Source organism: Monodelphis domestica, chromosome 2, assembly GCF_027887165.1.
Source record: "Monodelphis domestica isolate mMonDom1 chromosome 2, mMonDom1.pri, whole genome shotgun sequence".
In the NCBI taxonomy this organism is placed as follows: domain Eukaryota; kingdom Metazoa; phylum Chordata; class Mammalia; order Didelphimorphia; family Didelphidae; genus Monodelphis; species Monodelphis domestica.
This window is the reverse complement of record NC_077228.1, coordinates 47,066,799-47,086,914: the sequence shown is the minus strand read 5'-3', so window position 1 is coordinate 47,086,914 and position 20,116 is coordinate 47,066,799. Positions and strand designations below refer to the sequence as shown.

Sequence of the window (20,116 nt, the reverse complement as noted above, 5' to 3'; positions counted from 1 at the left end):
ACAGCTGAGTTCCAGGTACAGACTGTACTCAAGAGACTTTATTAAAATATCTGGTTATCTAATCTTTCAATTCAGTGTTAAAATACGCACATAGGTGATGATGTTCTGTGGCAATCCACTTCTCCCACTTATATACAATAGAAACCCATCAAAAGCTTATTATCATGTGGGTACATTTACACTTCAGATTAAATCCTACCCAATGGAATATAACCAAATACAATAAAAGTCTAATAAAAATAGCTAGCCTTTAAGAAAAGTGTTAGTCCTCTTCTACAATACCAGAATTAAGAGGAGGGTTAGACATTATTAAAATGACCTTCAAAACACCAAAATTAATGGCTTTTTCTCAGTATTCATAATCCTTGCTTGCTGTAACATGATATTATGCCTCACCTGGCTCGCCCTTCTAGATACATTCTATTCTCTTAGCTTCTGTGACAATCTCCTGTTTTCTTCCCTTATTTCTCGATCTGTTCCTCTTCTCCCTTAATTGACTCCTGCTCTCCAAGACTCCATCCTTTGCTTTTCTTACTTCTTTTTGTCCCTCTCCCTTGGTGATTTTATCATTTTCTTTCACAATGGCAACCCTCCTCCCCCCCCAAATCTGTACTTCTCTACCCCTGAATTCTCTCCCAAATTCCAGATTCAAATTTCCTTAAAATTTTGCTCCCATTTCTGTCAACTGCACTACTAACCATCTACCCATGGCAAAAACTTCAGTCATCACTGCCAGCTCTCTCTTTCCTTATTCCTCACATCTCTTCACAATCAACATCCACTTGGATCTATCACCACAATTTCTTCACATTCCTTCCTTCAGACTAAGTTATTCCCTCAGTTCAAGGCTTGACGTGTACTACCCCAGGAGTCTGATAATTATTCTTCTTGCTTTCAAAATCACCCCCTTCCAGTACAGTCTATACAGTGATGTTGAATTCAGTTTCCTTAATTATTGCATTATTGAATTGCTCAAAAAAATCAAATGAGAGAGAAAAAATCACTAAAAATAAAAAACGAAAAGGGTGTATTTATTTTGCCTTCTTCTATGGCAACAAATTTACAATTTAAGTGAAATGGAGCAATATGTACAAAAATATAAAGTTCCTAGGCTAACAGAGAAACAGAATACCTAAATAAACCTGTTTTAGAAAAGAAATTAAACAGGTCATAAAAGAACTTCCTAAGAAAGCATTAGGGCATGATGTATTTACAAGTGAATTTTAAAGATCAACTAGGGGGCACAGCTGGGTGGCTCAGTGAATTGAGAGCCAGGCCCAGAGATGGGAGGTCCTGGGTTCAAATCTGGCCTCATACACCCCTTAGCTGTGTGACCTTGGGCAAATCACTTAACAACCATTGCCTAGCCCTTACCATTCTTCCACCTCGGAACCAATACCCAGTATTGATTCCAAGATGGAAGGTAAGAGTTTTTTTTTTTAATCATCTAATACCAATATTAAATAAATTATTTCAATAATTAGAAAAGAAAGAGTACTGACAAATTATTTTTATGAAACAAATACAGTGTTAATACCTAAACTAGATAGAGCAAAAACAGAGAAGAAAAATTTTAGACCAATTTCAGTAATGAATATGGATGCAAAAACTCTAGGTAAGATAATAACTAGGAGACTACAACTATATATCACAAAGAATCTACATGATGACCAAACTGGATTTATTCCAGGTATGCTGGGATGGTTTACTATAAGGAAAATTATTATTGATTACATTAATAAAAAAGGAACAAAAGTAATGATTAAATCAAGATACAAAAAGATTTTTATAAAATACAACATTCATTTCTATTAAAAACATTTGAAAGTACAGATACAAATGGATTTTTCCTTAGAATAATAAATATGTACTTTAAACCATCATCAAATATTATCTTTGATGAGGAAAAGATAGAAGCCTTCCCAATAACATCTGGAGTGAAACCAGGATGCCTATTATCACCAACATTTTTTTAATATTGTATTAGAAATTATGGTAATAATAATAAGAGGAAAAAAGAAATTGAAGGAATAAAAATGGGCAAAGAGATAATAAATCTATCTCTTTTCCCAGATGATATGATGGCATATATGGAAAATCTTAGAGATTCAACTAAAAAGTTAGTTGAAATTGTCAATAATTGTAGCAAAGTAGGATATGAAAAAAACTCACATAAATCATCAGCATTTCTATATATTAATGAAGTTCTGCAAGGAGATAGTGAGAGAATCCATTTAAAGTAATCATAGAATAAAATACCAAGTAGTGTGCCTGCCAAAACAAATACAGCAACAACATGAATATAATTCCAAAATACTTTTTATACAATAAAGTCAGATTTAAATAACTGGAGAAATATTAATTGTTCTTGGATAGGCAGAGCCAATCTAATTAAAATAACAATCCTGCCTATATTAATCTACTTATTTAACATGATATCAATTAAATTATCAGAAAATCATTTTATTAAAATACAAAAAAAAATATTAAATTCATTTGAAAAAAGCAAAAGGTCAAGAATATATAAAAGGAATTAATTTTTAAAAGTTAAGGACAAAGAAGGGAGGTGGGTAGAAAGGGAAGTAAAAATAAGGGTGAGAACAAGGGGGACTGTTTAAAAGTAAAAGTAAAGGACAGAGTTCTAGTATTTTACACTATATTATAAAGCAGTAATTACCAAAACTATCTGGCAATGGCTAAGAAATAGAAAAGTACATGAGCAAAACAGAATAGACATACAACAGTTAGAAAATTATAGTAACAATCTAGAATTATGCCCAATTATAAAATTATTCATGCCTTGGGATCCAGTGATACCAATATTAAGTTTATTTCCTACGGTGATCATGGAAAAATAAAAAGAATCTATATTTTCTAAAATTTTTATAGCAATTCTCTTTGTGGAGGCAAGGAACTTGGAATTGAAGAGAAGCCCTTCAATCAGGGAATGACTAAACAAGTTGAAGCAGATGATTGTTATGGAATACTATTGTCCCATAAGAAATGACAAACATTTTGGAAAAAAACCAGAAAGATCTCCATGAAATAACAAAGAATGAAATGAGCAGAACCAAATGAACATTATATACAACAGAAATACTATTTGAAGAATGACCTTAACAAATAATTAGAAAAAAAGCAACTTTTTTTGTCAAATGATGCCTTCCTTAATGAAAGGAGGGGAAGAAGGGAGTTACCTGAGAATTTTAATGAAACTAAATTTAAATTTTAAAAAAATTGTCTCACACATATCAACTATTTCCCATTTCTTACAAGCTCCATAAACCTTATATTCAATATGCTTTTCCCCCCCTTGGGAATGAGGGCAGCCAGAGAAGGAAGCTGGAATTTAAATAAGACATGTCTGTACCCTCAAGGAACCTCTAACCTAATAGGAGAGAGAGGGGACAATCTGGCTTCAACTAGTCTTTCCAGCCTTATCACTCTAATTCTCCTTAGGCCCTCCAAATTCTAACTAAACTAGTCTACTTCTTATCACTTCCCAGCTACATTCCAGGCTTCCTTACCTTAGTTCTTCCCCATTTGCTCACAAAATCCACAATTTCTTCCTTTTCCATCATTTCTGCAAGTTAAAAATTCTACAAAATCTAAAGCCTAGCTTCAAATATTCTTTCATAAAAGCCCTCTCTGATCCCCTCTCAAGAACAGGAAAGTACCTCTAGCTTTTGGTATTTGTCATCAGTGCTTAGCATAGTGACTGGCATATAATAGTTTAAAAATGCTTTTTCTTTCTTTTCTTATCCTCTAAAAGTTCAAGGTGTTTGTGCTTTTCTTATGTCCTCATCCAGCCTTCTGTGAATTGCATTTATTTATATGGTACAGATCCTATTCCTCTATTTGATTAAAGATGACTTTTGGGGAGAAGGAAGGTAGAAAGGGGGTAAGGATAAGGAATGATCTGTTTATTTCTGCTTTGATCACTGTAGGAGGCTCCCTAATAAGCAACTTCCTCTACCAAGCAACTGTATTAGTACCTGTTTAGTAACTTTTATAGTTCAAAACTGTCTCAGGAACTTAAAGGTTAAGTGATTTGCCTCAGTCAAGAAAGGCTACTTGAATCGTGGTCATCTAGATTCTAAAGCTGGCTTTCCATCTATTACATCCAATGCTATGCCACCTACCACCTAATACAGCACCTGACACATAGCAGGCCATTAAAAATGGTTGTTGATTAGTAAGTGAAGATATAAATGTCTTTTCACATCACTGTACCATATAAAACTAGATCCCCAAATTAGGAAATGAGCTCTTTTCAGAGATGCCCATACAACTTTTATAAACATGAAACATTTATAGAAGGGGAAGGGGGGAAGAGGAAGAAAAATATAATATACAAATCAATATGTCAATATATCCAAGAATTGATAGTCATTGATTATCCAGGAAAATTAACAGAAATTACACATGAACACAAATGGCAAAAATGTAGCTCTTTATTCTTTGAACAAAATCTTGCTTGTTTAGTAAGGCTGGCATAGAGACAAATCATTCTGGATTATGGTACCAGTTGTGGAGCAATGATTTAAAATTCAGAAAACATACATACATTGTGTTGTAATGATGTTTATATTCACTCTGAAGCTTTTCCAGGGGAGTCCAAAGCACTCTGCCACCTGCATGAAAGAGCTCTGTCCCTAGCCCCAATGAAGCAGGTATCTCCCTGTCTCATCCCTGTAATGGCAGCTTTTAAAACACTCTGCCACTCTGCCTTGGTGCCACTGAGCAGCACAAGCTCTGCCTTACAGCTATTATCTACCCAGATGGCTTTCACTTGACTGAATAAATCTCAATGTCCTGCTCTTAGGGATGATGGGTTCACAAGGGAAAGAATAAATGACTGTTTGGGGCCTGAATTATCTGAATTGGCTGCCAGTACACCAGGATTCATTACATATTTTGTGTCATCTTAGCTCTATGTTAGAGGGTCCTACTTAATGAGAAGAGCCAGGAGGGAAAAAAAGTTGCATTATAATTTGAGCTTTTTTTCTTTCATTTTTGTATTTTTACTTTCTATTTAACACAAATGAGTAACATAATGAAATTATAAATAAAAACTTTGTTTCAATTTTTAAAAAAACCACTTGTGAATCTCTGTTTCATTGCCTTAAGGCTGTCTATATAGGATGTGAAACAGATAACTACTTGGGAAATATGTAACCAATTCAGAAATGCTTCCATCTTGGGGAGGAGGGATGCTTGATACTCTATGCTTGGCTGTGTGGGATTACTGGGCCTGGAAGTGGAAGGCAGGAGATACCTGTATTCAGGCCAGCTTTCACCACCATCTCTGGGGACACTGACCTCTCTAAGCCTCCATTCCCTCATCTGAAATATGGAGATAATACTAACAAGCAGTATCTTTCTCTCCTAGGACTCTTCTAAGGACCAAGTGATAAAATGTATGCAGAGTACTTTGCAAAACGCAAACAAATAATTTAATAAACAACCACATTTATTAAGTACTTACTATGTGCTGGGCATATAAATCAGCTGTTATAAAGGAAAGGGATGCAAATAAGACCTGCCCTATTTCACTGGCATAAGGAATTCCCATGTGAGGAAACCCCTCTCACAAAAATATTTGACACTTTTTCTGCAAATAGTCATCTTAGCTGCCTTGAGAAGTAAGACTTGGTTAAGTCACTTGCTCAGTCAAGGACCCAAAGTCTTTGTTAGTTGGAGTCAGGACTTCAATACCAACTCTCTAGCTACTATTCCCTTCTCTCTCTCTCTCTCTCTCTCTCTCTCTCTCTCTCTCTCTCTCTCTCTCTCTCTCTCTCTCTCTCTCTCTCTCTCTCTCTCTCTCTCTCTGTCATTATTTCCCTGCTATTGATATTTTTTCAAAGGTAAGCATCCACATTTAACACAAAACATAAACATGAACTGAGTGCCTGTTATTCAATGGCCTAATAACCAGAATCTTCTATTAAATGGTACTCCTTTGTCCCTGAAATTGAATGACAACTTCTATTAACAATGACCCAAGGCACCAAAATCCTTAAGTACATTCTTAATCATTCAAAAATGAATTATGATATAATAGCTGACTTCATATAGCACTTTAATATTTTGCCAAACGCTTTAAGCACATTATCTCATTTGATTTTTATTACATGTGTATTGGTCTGTATTGTAATTCTCTGAAAACTGTAATTCCACATGTGATAAGGTAACTTGTTGCAGAGTATCTGATTAACCAGAAGCCCCCTTCTCGAGCTCTCTTATTTGTTCAAACTGAAGAGGACAATGGCCCTCAGTCCAAAGTTCTACTTACTAAGCTCAAATTGCCTCTTCAACTTAATTCAATAATAAAAATATTTATTGAATGCTTTCTATGTACTAGCCACTCAATAGTATACTAATTAGAAAAACAATATGATTTAGCATTTTATTTATAAAATTTAATACTACACAAAACATTAATCTCAACAAGACTTTGGCTTAAGAGTATACACTTTCACATTAATAACAAGTTTTTAATGAACATTATTAAATACCTGTTCTAAATAGACAAATATGCAAACAACCACAAACAGTAATAAGTTTAAACTGCAAGTCATTCATTTTACAGTGACTTAAACAAGTATCCCTGGTTTGACATGAAACGAAAAAACTTGATGATCAGTTTGACTACTTCTTGCTAGAAAATCACTTCTACCTTTAAAAGTTGTTTCCGTGTTATAGAATTCTGTTTTCCTTCCTAGTCACAGGATCATAAAATCCAAATTTTAGGTTCAATTCAGAGGAGTTAGCCACAAGAAAAACTAACAAGAATGACAAATAAGTGAGGATCTCACTTCTAGAAAATATGAAGAGCAGAAAGGATTCTTTGACAGCTTTGTGTGAATTGGATAATATTGATCGCTCTTAAATGGACAAGTGGCTTATCTAAGTCCAAAGTGCAAACTGGTCTCTCTCTTATGACAGATGGTAAAAAAAATGTTTGAGGAATATGTCTCGACTGCACATGATATCAGGGGAAATTAATTGTTTCTTAAAAAGAAGACAAGCTTCTAAGTAAAAAAACAGAAATGAAAAAGGATATGAAAAGGCAGAGTTTTAAAAGCCTGACCTATATGAGAAGGCTAAAGAGAAACAAAATGTGACCCATAAAAAGGACCACTATAATATTTGCTAAAAAACAGATATAAATCTTTTCTTGATGAAAGAGCCAAACTCCCTAAGTAAAAAAGCAACTATTTTCCCCTTCCAAGAAAATGATAATCCAGACACGCAGGGTCCATCAGGTGAGAGAAAGTGACTCCCGGACAAATGACATTGAGGCATTTGAATGCCAACCTGACATCAAAAAGAGAGGTCTCCTGTTTCTCAAGGTCCAAGTCTGGAGGGGAGAACCTCCTAGGAATTATCAAAACTGATAACTATTATCCACTTTTTGTATTAACCAAATTGCTACACCCTAAATTAATTAACTAATTTATTTATTTATTAAAATCTCAGGATTCTTGGGCAATAACCAGTAGAATGTCTGAAGGGCTGAATTCTAGAATATAAATGAAAGAGAGACAGAATCAGAGACAGGTAGACAAACAGAGAAATGGAGAGTGAGACACATGGGGAGGGAGACAGAGAAGGAGAGAGAGAGAGAGAGAGAGAGAGAGAGAGAGAGAGAGAGAGAGAGACAGAGAGAGAGAGACAGAGAGAGAGAGACAGAGAGAGAGAGACAGAGAAACAGAGAGACAGAGAAACAGAGACAGAGATAATTAGTCATTTAAAATTAAATTAAATTTATTTTAATTAACCCTAAATAATTAAATAAAATTAAAGGTACAATTTCTAGCTCAAGACAAATATGCAAAAATATAAAAAAACTACAAAGTGAAAATTGGATCAAGAGGGGAAAATTCTAAAGAGACAAATTGCAATGTATTCTTTCTCTTGCAATTAGTCTAGCCTATCCTGACATGAGGTTAAAAGGACTTCCCAACTCTTTAATAAGGAGTGAGAAAAAGACTTTTAAATAGTAGTTCCTCATTGCCAGCAGAAGAAAGTACCTTCTGAAGAGAAGTTCAACTGGAAGGGAAAAAATGTGAGCAAGGAAGTCCTTTCCTGCCCATTTGAGAAAGAAAAAAGTGCCAAAGGAGAAGTTTAGAAAGCTATCACTAAACTCAGAAAGAGTAGTAAAATCAGAGTTCCAGAGTTCAAATTCCAATTTAGCCACTAACAATCGAAGTGATACTGAAGACTCATTCAACCTTCTGTGCCTCTTGTTTGCTAATTTCTCAGGTCAGTTACAGGTATATAGATATGAGTCATCATTAAAGAATATTTGATAACTGAAGGTCTTAGAGACACAGGTGGTGCTTTCATCACTATTTATCAAAAAGCAAGGGCTTCACATACATATAAACAAGAAATTTTGGAAGATTAGATTAAGATGATAACTACTAAAAGACCTTCAGATTATAGATTTCCAAAACACAGTTTAAAATACAGGAATGATAAATTCTTAGCCAAGGATGAATTATCCTTTGGCTATTTAAAATGTATTGAGCTAAAGTCTCACAAATATAATCAAAAGGCATTTAAAAACACTGAAGAAGAAAGAAACGCCTTATGGATAATATGTGCCACAATAGGTTGGATGACAGCATCAAATTCCAAAAGGCCAAATCTATTAAGAGGAAACTTAGCCAGTCAACCAGGATTTATTAAACACCTACTAGGTGCCAGGCAATGGAGATACAAAGAAAGAAATTGACAGTCAGTGCTATTAAAAGAGCTTATCAGGAATAAATAGAATGTCTTATATTTGGGTTCAAAAATTAATGTCACAAGTTCAAAATAATGATGATAAGCTAACTTTTATAAAGCATTTCAACATTTGCAAATCATTTAGTTTTAATTATATAGTATATAATATATAGTATGTAATAATAATCATATAGTCTAAAACATTGTCTGGGTACAAGTAAATAATATGAAATGGTAGGTGAAAGAGGTAAATGCAGTCTGAGGCTATATTAAGGGGATCATGGTTTTGAGGACTGGGGAGGTGATTGTCCTGTCATACAAAATCTGTTTGCAGATTTATGTTCAAATATATACCACTTGCAGAAAAGGGTACTTATAAAACTGAAGATCTTCCAGAGTAACCAAAACAGCAAACAACAACAACAACAACAAAACAACAACAACAACAAAAACTTTGAGATCAGAAAACAATGAGGTCTAACCAAAAGGAGCAATCTTGTTGAATCTGAAGGAAAAAGTCTTCTATGGGCCATGATCACTGTGTTCCAAGTCTTTGAAAGGCTGTCATATAGAAGAGGAATTTTTTGCTTAGCCCTAGAGAAAAAAGGATGAGCACTGGGAAGAAGCTTCAGGGAGGCAAATATGGGCTTGATTTAAAGAAAGTATCTTAATGATTAGCATCATGCACAAGAGAAGCAGATTGTCTTGGGAGGTGGCAGGCTCACACTCAGTAGAGGCCTTTGGACAATGGTTGGTAGTAATTTGTCAAATGTGATTTGTAGTGCTCAATATTTTTACACAGTTCCTTTTCATTCAGGTATGTGTTGGACTAAAATGCTCCAAACTCTCTTTTAAATCAGTTCCTGGTAATTCTGTCAAGGGACCTTAGGAGTCATGTAAGTTTTAACACATCTCCAGTAACCCCAGCAGACAATCACCAACTCTGCTTGAAGAATTATAATGATGAGGACTCTTACTACCATGAAGTCATCGGGTAATATCTTTCCAAGTACAAATCAAGTTGATGGGTTTGATTCTTGTATATGTGCTTTATAAATTTTTTTAATATATGAGAGAGTTGAGTAGGCATATAGGTTAGTTGATACTGATGTTCTCTGCCTGTCTAGTTTTAGAATAAATAATGTGCAATAATTTTTCATAGAGTTTGTATCTTCCTCTTCTTCTGCTACATTACATTGTGTATTGGTCCACCGATACTCTGAAAATGAAACAAGTTTGGAGATACTGTAGCTCAAATGTAGAAAGCCTTAAATGACAGGTCAAGGAGGTTGTATTTTATCTCACTGATGGTAGGAAACTACTGAAGATTTTTAATAGATTATTGATATGGTCAGGCACATGCATAGTGATCGTTATTTCTTATAGTGCTGTTAAAGATGGATTAAAGAATGGAGCAAGAGATCAGGTAGGAGGACTTTGGAATAATAATCCAAACTATACTGTGAAAATAGAACTGACTGGATAGAAGCAAAGGAAAAAGAAGTAGAAAAAAATAGGTTTGGAACCTGGGTGATTGAGAAAAATAGTTGTTGTGATCAACAGGTATTGAAGTAAGGAAGTTGGAAGGAGATAATGAGGTTTTGGAAATGGTGAGTGTGTGATGCTGATAATATATTCAGCTAAAGAAATCCCTCGGGCAACTCAAGATATTATTCTGAAGATCAGGGAAGCTAATAACAAAGAAAGAAGATAGAAGGTTTCTAGAATTTAAGCTTTTACCTCTGGAGGTTCCTCTGCAAGTTCCTCCAATTCATTTTTCATTATGTTTTAGAAAATGTGATAAGGATATACCTTTAAAACAGTGGAGTCTATGGCTATCTCTTAGATTTTATGGGAAGCACACAGGAAAGCAGGAGCAAAAATGTTCCAACTGATTATCCTGGAACTATAGAGAGGTTTTATAAAAAATGAATGTTAAAGAGCAGCAAAATAAATGCAAAATTTTTTCTTTGCAAATTATATAATACCTTGTATTAAAAAGATTCCTCTGTCAAATGTGTCCAGGATCTGAATGTTTCCATTAAACTAATAAAAATACTCCTAAATTCTGCTCAGCTCTTTGAAAGGCAGGTCTTAGACCAGTGATCAGTAAGAAAACAATCCAGTGTCTAGTACTTACATCTGTCTAGAAGCATTAGACAGTCTATAATTCTCTCATTTTCGCTCTGAGCAAGACTGCTGCTATCACTGACTCAACTCAGAATAATGAACTTTAATTGGGCTATTCTATGTACCTTATATCTGCTCTGTCATATTCCATTTTTTTTCTTCCCCAAAGTTGAGAAAATCTCAGTTACACTTTGGATGGAAAAACCCCAAATAGATATAAATCTCATTCTTTGATATATCACTGTGCATAGTATGAACACAAACACCTTTAAGTGTTTTATAAAAAATCTTCTATTTGTGAATGCAGACTATAACTCCTCATATTATGATTGTACATTACATCAGCTGTGTATTTCTTCTGGCATTTGCAATGTTTCCTATACTACTTTTGAAGCTAACAATCCCAAAGCAAATTGCAATACAAACTGGCAGATTCTAGGATACTGACTAGGACTTCAATCCTAAAGCAATAAATGAAATACTCATGCTGGCCATACAGCTATGAAATAATTCAAAAAGCTTATATCCAGATTTAGAGTGAATGCTATCCACCTCGCAAAATCAGAGAAAAGGGTAGAGGGAGGAAATCAGATAAGTAACAGGTTTATTAAAAAAAAGGAATCTGCCCTTTAAAAAATGACCAAAGGGTAGCTAAATTCACAAAGAGATGGTTGGTCAGAGGCAATAGATCTCCCTCCTAACAAGTGTGGGAGCAGAGCGGCTTCCTCTCACTTTGAGGGATGAAATTCATACTTCATTTTCCCTGAAAGCTATTCTTGGGAGTGGGAAAAGATACTCCAGGGTCCTTTCTCTTTGTTCCCAGCTGATAAATGAGTGTAGCCAAAACCAGACAAATGATGATATGATACCACAACAAAACATTGTACTTGTATAAATAGGTTTCTATAAATATCAGGAAGAGTGAGTAGTATTCGATATGCATTTTCAAATTAGAAACAAAAAGAACTTCAAGTTGATAAAGGCTTCCAAAAGACCAATAACTCCACACAATTCCAGATGAACCCCAGCAAATGAACAAATGGTCTGACAAAAAAAAATGATTCATGAATTATTTGTTGGAAGGGAAACATGTGTGTGCTATTAGAAACAATCTTATAAATAGTGGTTAGCTTCCTAGGCTAGACTGCAGAAAACTACTTAAATCAATAATAAAGTTAGAACCAACAGTTCTTGCTAAGTTCTGGGTCTTAATAGAATGGGACCATGTGGCAGAAGAGTTCATGAGAGATGAAATTTACCCCTGGCACCATTACATTCTTCCCATTTGTACCCCTTTCTCATTTCCTTCTGCTCTTCTTCCAAGGCCCCCAAATGGACATTAGCTTCCTGAATCCATCCCCCCCCAAAAGCCCTCTGTGACTCTCCTGCAATTATAATTCCCAATTCTATGCAGCTAGCCTTAGCTTGGTATATATCATTTTAAGGCAAGGGCCCATTATTTGGGGATGGCCTGAACTATAATCTACTCCATGAATTCAGTTTACTACTGGTCACAAGTTTTAAACATAATTTTAATGAAGAATCTATGAAAACAAAATCTAATACCTATTCAACACCTCCTGTTCAATGATTCTTAATGTTCCATCACTGCCTATAATTAATAAAAATAATTACTGAAATGCTACCAGCAACCTTTTTATTATTCTGCTTTCCTCTCCAATGTCACTATAGAATTGGAAAAGGACCACGCCAGTTCATTTGTGGTATCATTACTGTTTTGGTAACTGTTTGGGGTTTGTTTGTTGTTGGTTTTTTTTTTCATGAATCGCCATGGTCAAAGAATTCATTACCAAACAACCAGTCTATAGGTGGTGAGTCTCTCCATACTTTGTTAGGTTGATCCTCAGAAGGCAGGCAGCATACATAGCTGGGATGATACAATAAGGCACTGGAATAGAGCTTTTCTTCCACTTCTATTATACTTAAACCAGTTAAATATCTTTAAGTAATTATGAAACATGGCTACTAGATTTTACACCACAATAAAATCCTATTTTATCAAGACTCACTATTACCACAAATTTTATAACACTATGGGTCAAAATAATTCCTCTGGGTACACAATGATAGCAAATCTTCCCCAATATAACATAGAAAATTAATAATATTAACAATATCTCACATTTAAATCTAATTACTGGTGTTATCTTTGTCAATAAAAACAGAGCTCTACTGTACATCAATAAAATAAGACTCTACTATACCTATACAGAATGTTAAATCATATATTAACACCATGCAGTGGACACAAGAACTAGAAACAATATGGCGCAAGTGTTTGTTTCCTACTGAGTAGGCAGGCATTTGGAGATTATTAAGTATTACCCTAGTGAAAAGTTATCTACAGAACACCAACTTTTAAATAAGACAGGAGCCAATTCTTAAACCAGTCAGCAAGAATTACCTCACATAAACCTAAGAAGAAAAGTCCACTGGTTGAAGAAAAAATAAAAATTGGCACTAAGAGATTCAAGAGTAACATTGGCAATGGTGGCATTACTGTTCATTCATGGAATGTACAAACAATTCAGTTTTGAACAGTAAAATAGAAAGCAAACACCACACAACTAACAATGTGAAGCAAAGTGAAGGTGGAAAAAATCAGCTGAGAAAAGGTGAGAACTATTCCTTAAATATTGCACATTCTCATTTGCAGGTCAATGATGCAAAAGTTAGCTTATTTATGTTGGAAAAGAAGAACTGGGAAATTTTATAAATGGAACTTAATGTCTTCCAGCCCCTTCAAACCTTCACCCTTTATTTGAACTTGATTTGTCAAATTTGCCAAAGTTCCATAACATCTGAAGAGTAACATTTTACAAGTTTACTCTTGCATTTTTTGATCCAGCTAATTCGGCAAGTAGACAATCCTTAATATTGTATTCAGCTGGGAAGTTGGCCTTCTGCAGTCACCTGGGACCTTACAACCACAGAATTCCATATGTAGACCTTAGGAAGGTCTTCCAAGAACACATGCTTTTGAACCACAGAAGATGTAAATCTGGGAAGGAACAGTTCTGATCTTCAGTTCCGCCTGCCTCTCAACTTTCCACCCTTAATTTCAAACTCCACTCCTAGTGGAGATTATAGCAGAGAAGAGCTCATTCTTTGGGCACTGGGATACACTGAAAACAGGAGAGAAAGTCAGATTTTTCCCACTGTTTTTTCCTTAGGTCATCAATCTAATATTATGAATGCAATATAAGAGGTGGCAAAAAGCCAACTTGAAGACCCAATAATTATCCATTGGGTTTAAAACTGTAAATAAAATGAATACATGATAAGTTCTGTTTATAGATATAAGAAGAGAACTGAGGACCTGTTTAAGTAAGGGAAGCAAAACTAAAGAAAAAGCTTTAACATTTTTAGAAATGTTATGTAAGACAAAGAAAATATAAAGCCCTATGGGTAAAGAATGTAACAGAAATAATATTTTAAAGAAAATAAAATAATATGCAAGAGGCAGATAGACCTATGAAAGTTATTGAAAAGCAAAGCTATCCTATTTTCAGTTTAGTTCCTTATGAATCACACTGGAATGAGAATCTGTCAATAAAATCCAGTATGTATCTTACAAAATCAGGTTGTAACTCTGCTACACAGACTATTTAGGAAGTCATAACTGGAATAAATCTTTTTAAATCATCCAATCCAAGTGACTTATTTTACAGATGAGGAAACTAAGGTAAGGTGAACAATAGGTCTCCACAAGACTACTGTAGCAGAGCCTACAAACAGCCCTCCCTTTCCCAAAAGGATCCAACACTAACCTTCATTCCCTTTTCCTTGATATTTAAGGAAACAAGCCCAGAGTAATGTGAATAACTGAGTCCAGCTTCACCAGAGGATAATGAGAATTAGAGTGAAGATAAAGTCCTTCCTCTGGCATCCCTGGACTCAATAGAATATTGATGCTAATGAGGGATACACCTACTGGAAGATCAAAGAAGCCAAATATGAGTCTAAATAGGGCAGGAAACAGACTCATTTGTTAAGTTTTTTTCCATACAAACAAGTCGTTAGAGAATTGGTACCATAGAAAAGAAACAATCACCTTCTGCTTAAGATTAAGAAGGCAGAACTTCAGGGGACTGTTAATGAAAGAACCATCTGTTGGGAGCCAAAGGAGCTAAGGTGAACCACCAAAGCAAGAAATGCAGGAGACCAATGGGATGGCCACAAAATGACCACTGCTATAAGGTAAGAAGGACTTTAAAGGAGTTTTGAAGTGCAACAAAAGGAAGCAGAAATTAGCAAAAACTTGCTGAATTCAGAAGACAAGATCAATGACACAGACAATAACTGAGGGGCTGGGAGCAATGGGAAAGAACAAATACCAAGCACACAAACCTGGAGGACTATACCTAAGGAGGTACCAAAAGTCATAGTTTACAGAGATCTCGAAAAGAAAGGCAACTCACTTAAAAGGATAAATGTACTTAGACACAACAGTTTTCTTTTAACTATTCATATTTTGAGCCTTGAAAGGAGAATCTATGATTACTACTCATGGCAATGTGTCAGATACTTTAGTTCCCAGGTCATCCTGGCAAGACAATGGACTAGAGAAGTGCCCCATAATGCAAATGGCTCCTCAGTGTAAGGAAGGATCTCCAGACACAAAGCTTACATTAGAATTAAATCAAAGATCTTTCACCTGGAGGAGAAATTATCCTGGGGTACAGGTTTTTTTTTTTTCTCTAAGTGAAAAAGGAAGGGAATATGACTACTTCTGTAGCTTTAGGGACTGCCCTTATACTGTCAAGAAGCACTGTCATAGCATTAACTGAAAAGAGACCACATGGCAAAAAACAAAACAAAACAAAAACAACCTATTCTTTCACTAGCAGGTAGATTCTCTGGCCCCTTTTTTTGCTTAGAATTGCAGAATGTCATAGGAGAAAGAAGGCTTTAAAGGTTAACTAATTAATCTATTCTTCTCTCTAATATAGGAATCACCTTTCTAAGGCTGAATATCCAGCCTCTAACATGAGTAAAGAAGGGCTCAACACTTCACAAGGATCTCAATTCCATTTTGAAACTGCTGCTATGTGTTAGAAAGTTTTAGTTTATATCAAGCCCAATATGCATTGCCCTCACATTTATCTCCTTATTGGTACATATAAAAAAGAAGTCTGATTCCTCTTTCACATAGGAATTTGTCAAAGCTTTGGATAAACTGAAGACAATTCTGAACTTCCTTCCTAAGTTTTCTCTTCTTCCAGCTAAACATCCAAAGTCTTTTGTTTTTGTGGTTGAGAGGTTTTGGGGTTTTTTTTTCCCAACAGTTTCATCATATGACATGCTTTCAGATCCTTCAGTTTTCCTCCTTTGGGAATACCTCACTTTTCCAGTATTCTTCCTAACATATGAAGACCAGAACTGAATAAAATACTCCCTACCTAAAATCAATGAGTACATAATAATTATGACAAATCTTCCTTTCTCTAGCCGCCTAAGATTGCATTAATGTTTTTTCACCGCCATGTCACATTGCTGACTCATATGGAGCATAGAAGCAACAAAAATATCTAACTTTGCCTCATAAACTGCTATTAAGCCCTATCTCACTCATTTGTCCTTGTACTTTAGAGATGACATTTCTCCAAGTCTAAATGTGGCACTTTACATTCAACTCTATTAAGTTGCATTTTGTAAGTTTTAGTCCATCAGCCTTAAGATCCTAAGAGAACTGGAAGAGGCTTTTGAAGTTAGTCATCTGTTCCCACTTTCTAATTTTCATCTCTTGTTCATAACCTTCCTAATTGTTTTTACTCTCTTCCTTCAATTAGAATAAAGAATAGGCTTCTGTCTGCCTTAGTTTCCTCATCTGTAAAATTGGTATAATAAATCTCCCTCTAGAATTGTTGTGAGGATAAAAATGAGATAATATTTGCAAAGCATTTGCAAATCCTAAAGCCCTATATAAATGCTAATTCTTATTGTTATTGTTGCTGCTAGGATGGTAATAATGTAGAGGAGTGACTTACTACACCATCTTTAAATCTGTGTTGGGAGTAAAAAGTTGGACATAATCTAACACATACCCCAGATTTAAGAGGTAAAACAGGCAAGATTCCATAGATTAAAATACTAAATGGACAATCAAGCACAGGAAGTATGGGAAACTCTTAAAAATGAAATTATAAAGAAACAAAGGATAAACATTCTGATAAGGAGGGTAAAATTAGAATTGTCTGGAGAGACCAAAAAAGAATGCTCAAAAAACTGGCCAACTGACTCAAAATTTTAAATGCTAGGCACAGATGATGACAGCAAAGTCAAGTAAAAGACAGTGAATATAAAAATTCCTGGATGAACAGTGTCAAATGTGCTAAAGTTTAGAATCAGCTAAGATTACAAAGAAAAGTCAAAGACAACACTGTTTTTGTTTTTGTTTAAATTGATTTGTAGGAGAAAGGATCAAAGAAGAGAATGCTTGAGTGGATGAGATGATAATACTGGAAAACAAAAAGAAGGCAAAATGCTTGGTTTTTAGTGAACTTCTTTTTATTCTATCAAGTAAATGGTCCTTTAGATGGAAAGGACAGAATTTTTAAAAGGCTAAGAGAGAGTAGATAGCCCAATACAAATGAGGAGATAGTACAAGAGTACCACCTAACTCTCCTGGATAAATTAAGTTACCTGGCTCAGAAGAATCATCTGTGAGTACAGAAAAAATCTGTAGGCTATGACTGCTGAGCTCTTGTCAGTGCCGTACGACTTAAAAGATCATGCAAAATAAGAAAGGCTCTAAGAGACTGGAGGTGGAAGAATATTGTCTTACTTTCAAAAAAGTGGAAAGAAATTCTCAGACCAAAAAAAAAAAAGCAAAGACTTTCAAAGGGACTTGAAAGCTGGAAGGGCTGTAACTTATTTCTCTATGTAGGGTGGCATAGGCTTCTAAAGTTGGAAGAACAGTGAGAAGACAATTTTTTTTAAATAGCAAATAACCTTAGCTTTAAAAGAAGGGGGAAAGCTCACTATAAGCAAGACATTTACAAATAATGGATTACTGAAGACTGAGAAAAGGTATTTTTTTAATAGATGAAAATCACCTTTTAATTCAAGGCTATACAAACAAAATCCATTTTCAGAAGAAATCCAAATGAGCATAAGATCTGAGAATCTTCATCACTCTACATGTAAAATATCTTAACCCCCCCTTCCACAAATATTCTGAAGCTGTTTTACTTCCAGTCAACCTATAAGTGTTGTCTCAATCAGGGAGGAATGCTGAATTTTGATAAATGCATTGACAGAATGAGCATAATGTTCCAAAATTTTAGAAATTGTCAAATGAAGATGGAATACTGCAACATGACCTTATACATGCCACACATAGCGAAATTTATTCAATAGACTAGGAAAATTGCCAATCATTTAAACCCCACTGAAAACTTATGGGACATAATAAAGGTCAACCTTGGAAAAATTGGCTGTTTTATCAAAGATTTGCTATCCCAAATAATAAAAGTGTGGCTTCAAATGGAAGAATTAAAGGATATATGTAAAAAAAAAATTTTGTGAACTCAATGCCAAATGACTGTAGCAAAGGTAGGGCATGTTGCACATCAAACTTTTTTTTAAGTTGTTAAAATCTGTAAGATTTGTTATGTCAATGAAAATAATTATTTTTACCTTGACCCAATTAAGCTACATGCCAATGTACTCCATTTGGACTTTAAAGGGTAGAACAAATGGTGTGTGTGTGGGGGGGGGGAGTTGCAAAGAAAAGACATTTAGAATTGACCTTAGGGAAAAACTTCCCACCAATGTGAGCTGTTCCAAAGTAAATGGACTGCTGTGGAAGGTTCCTCCTTCTTCCAAGATCCCGAGCTGAGCCTGGATGACCACTTTCCTAGTGAGTTTCTGAGAGGATTCTTTCCTAGTTTGACTTGAACTAGATGGCCATTGAGAAAACTCTGAAAAATGTTGTAATTCATTAGAAAAAATGGGTAAAGAGAAAATGAGTAAACTAGAAGATGATAAAAAAAAAGAGGATTATAACAGGGAAGAAGAGAGGGATATACCTTGGCCATTACTCAAGTGAATCCCTGAGCTCTTAGGGTTATATTTTGAGGCTTTCTTGGGTTCTCTAAATTTCAATGAAAAGGAACCATGGTATGGAAGATAGTACATTAGATTTATAGTTAAAAGATTTTAAATCATTTCTGATTCTGTTGTTTACTAGACAGGTAGCCCTGAACAAATCTCTTAGTTTTTCCTCAGTCTTGGTTTCATCTATAAATGAAGGCATCAGACTAGATGATTTCTAAGTTCCCTTCCCAACTCTTAATCCTTTGATCCACCATCACCTGTTGTCTTTACAATTTGTCTGTGGACACCAGCACCTCATGAAGCACTGGGCTACATGCCAGAGACAAATTGGTCTATGGTTCATCTTTCACCACTACCATTTTCCACAGGTCTCCATTCTTTCCATGAAAAGGAATTAAAGAGCTCAAATTAACTGAGGTACCAAGTCCACTAGGTCTACACAAAAAAACATTACCAATGGAATGTGATCAGTTTCTAAAAAAGAGATTGTCAAAAAATGTTGAGAAAAATTCTTGAATGAAAATTAGTTTAAATCTTCTTAGCAACAAAATCAAACCATGGCATTTTTTCCCAAATTACATGGGAAAGTATGATTTCATTAACTCTTATAAAATGTGCTTAGTCACTGGCAGCACAAAATAACATCACACTGACAGGCTTTGACAATGGTGCCCCAACACCTATCTTGTATGCCAGGCTCTGGACTTAAGCTGTCTATCACTAGTGCTTAAGCTGATTTTACAATTATTTGAAAAAGTCAGAGGGGAGGAAAATGAGAATTCAAAGCAAAAATAAGGCCCCATGGCAGATAATAATGGTGTTCTGACATAGTGTCCATATTCCTGGGCTATTGCTCACAAATACAGATATTGCTTACAAATTCCATAATCCAAACAAAGCAGGTTACTCCTGTCTTAGTTGTCAACCACTTTGAATCACTTGAGAATACAACTATGCTGAAAGGACCCTTTAGTCTCCTGCACATTCATCTAAAGTTTAGCCTTTTATCTTTAGCTTGCAGTCAATCTTATTCTGGGTTCTATTATGATTATTCTTTCCTCTAAAGTCATCTTACAACCGAACAATGTTTAAAAAATGCAAAAGTCAATTCATTTAACCAGGTGTTGGTCTAAGTGAAGTAAAGAATCAAACAATTATGGCTCCTCTT

The 20,116-nt window shown here is 35.0% G+C and overlaps 1 protein-coding gene across 10 annotated transcripts in view; it reads right to left on the bottom strand.

The window, feature by feature from the left end:
* Window positions 1-20,116, bottom strand: part of TTLL7 (tubulin tyrosine ligase like 7) — a 228,900-nt gene that overhangs the window by 172,265 nt on the left and 36,519 nt on the right. Inside the window, exon 1 of one of the 10 annotated variants that reach the window (XM_016429904.2) lies at window positions 6,680-6,699. The exons of the other annotated variants lie outside the window; for them this stretch is intronic. The gene's annotated coding sequence lies outside the window, so the exon portion shown is untranslated. Of the gene's footprint in view, window positions 1-6,679; window positions 6,700-20,116 lie in introns of those variants that run through there. 10 annotated transcript variants of the gene reach the window in all.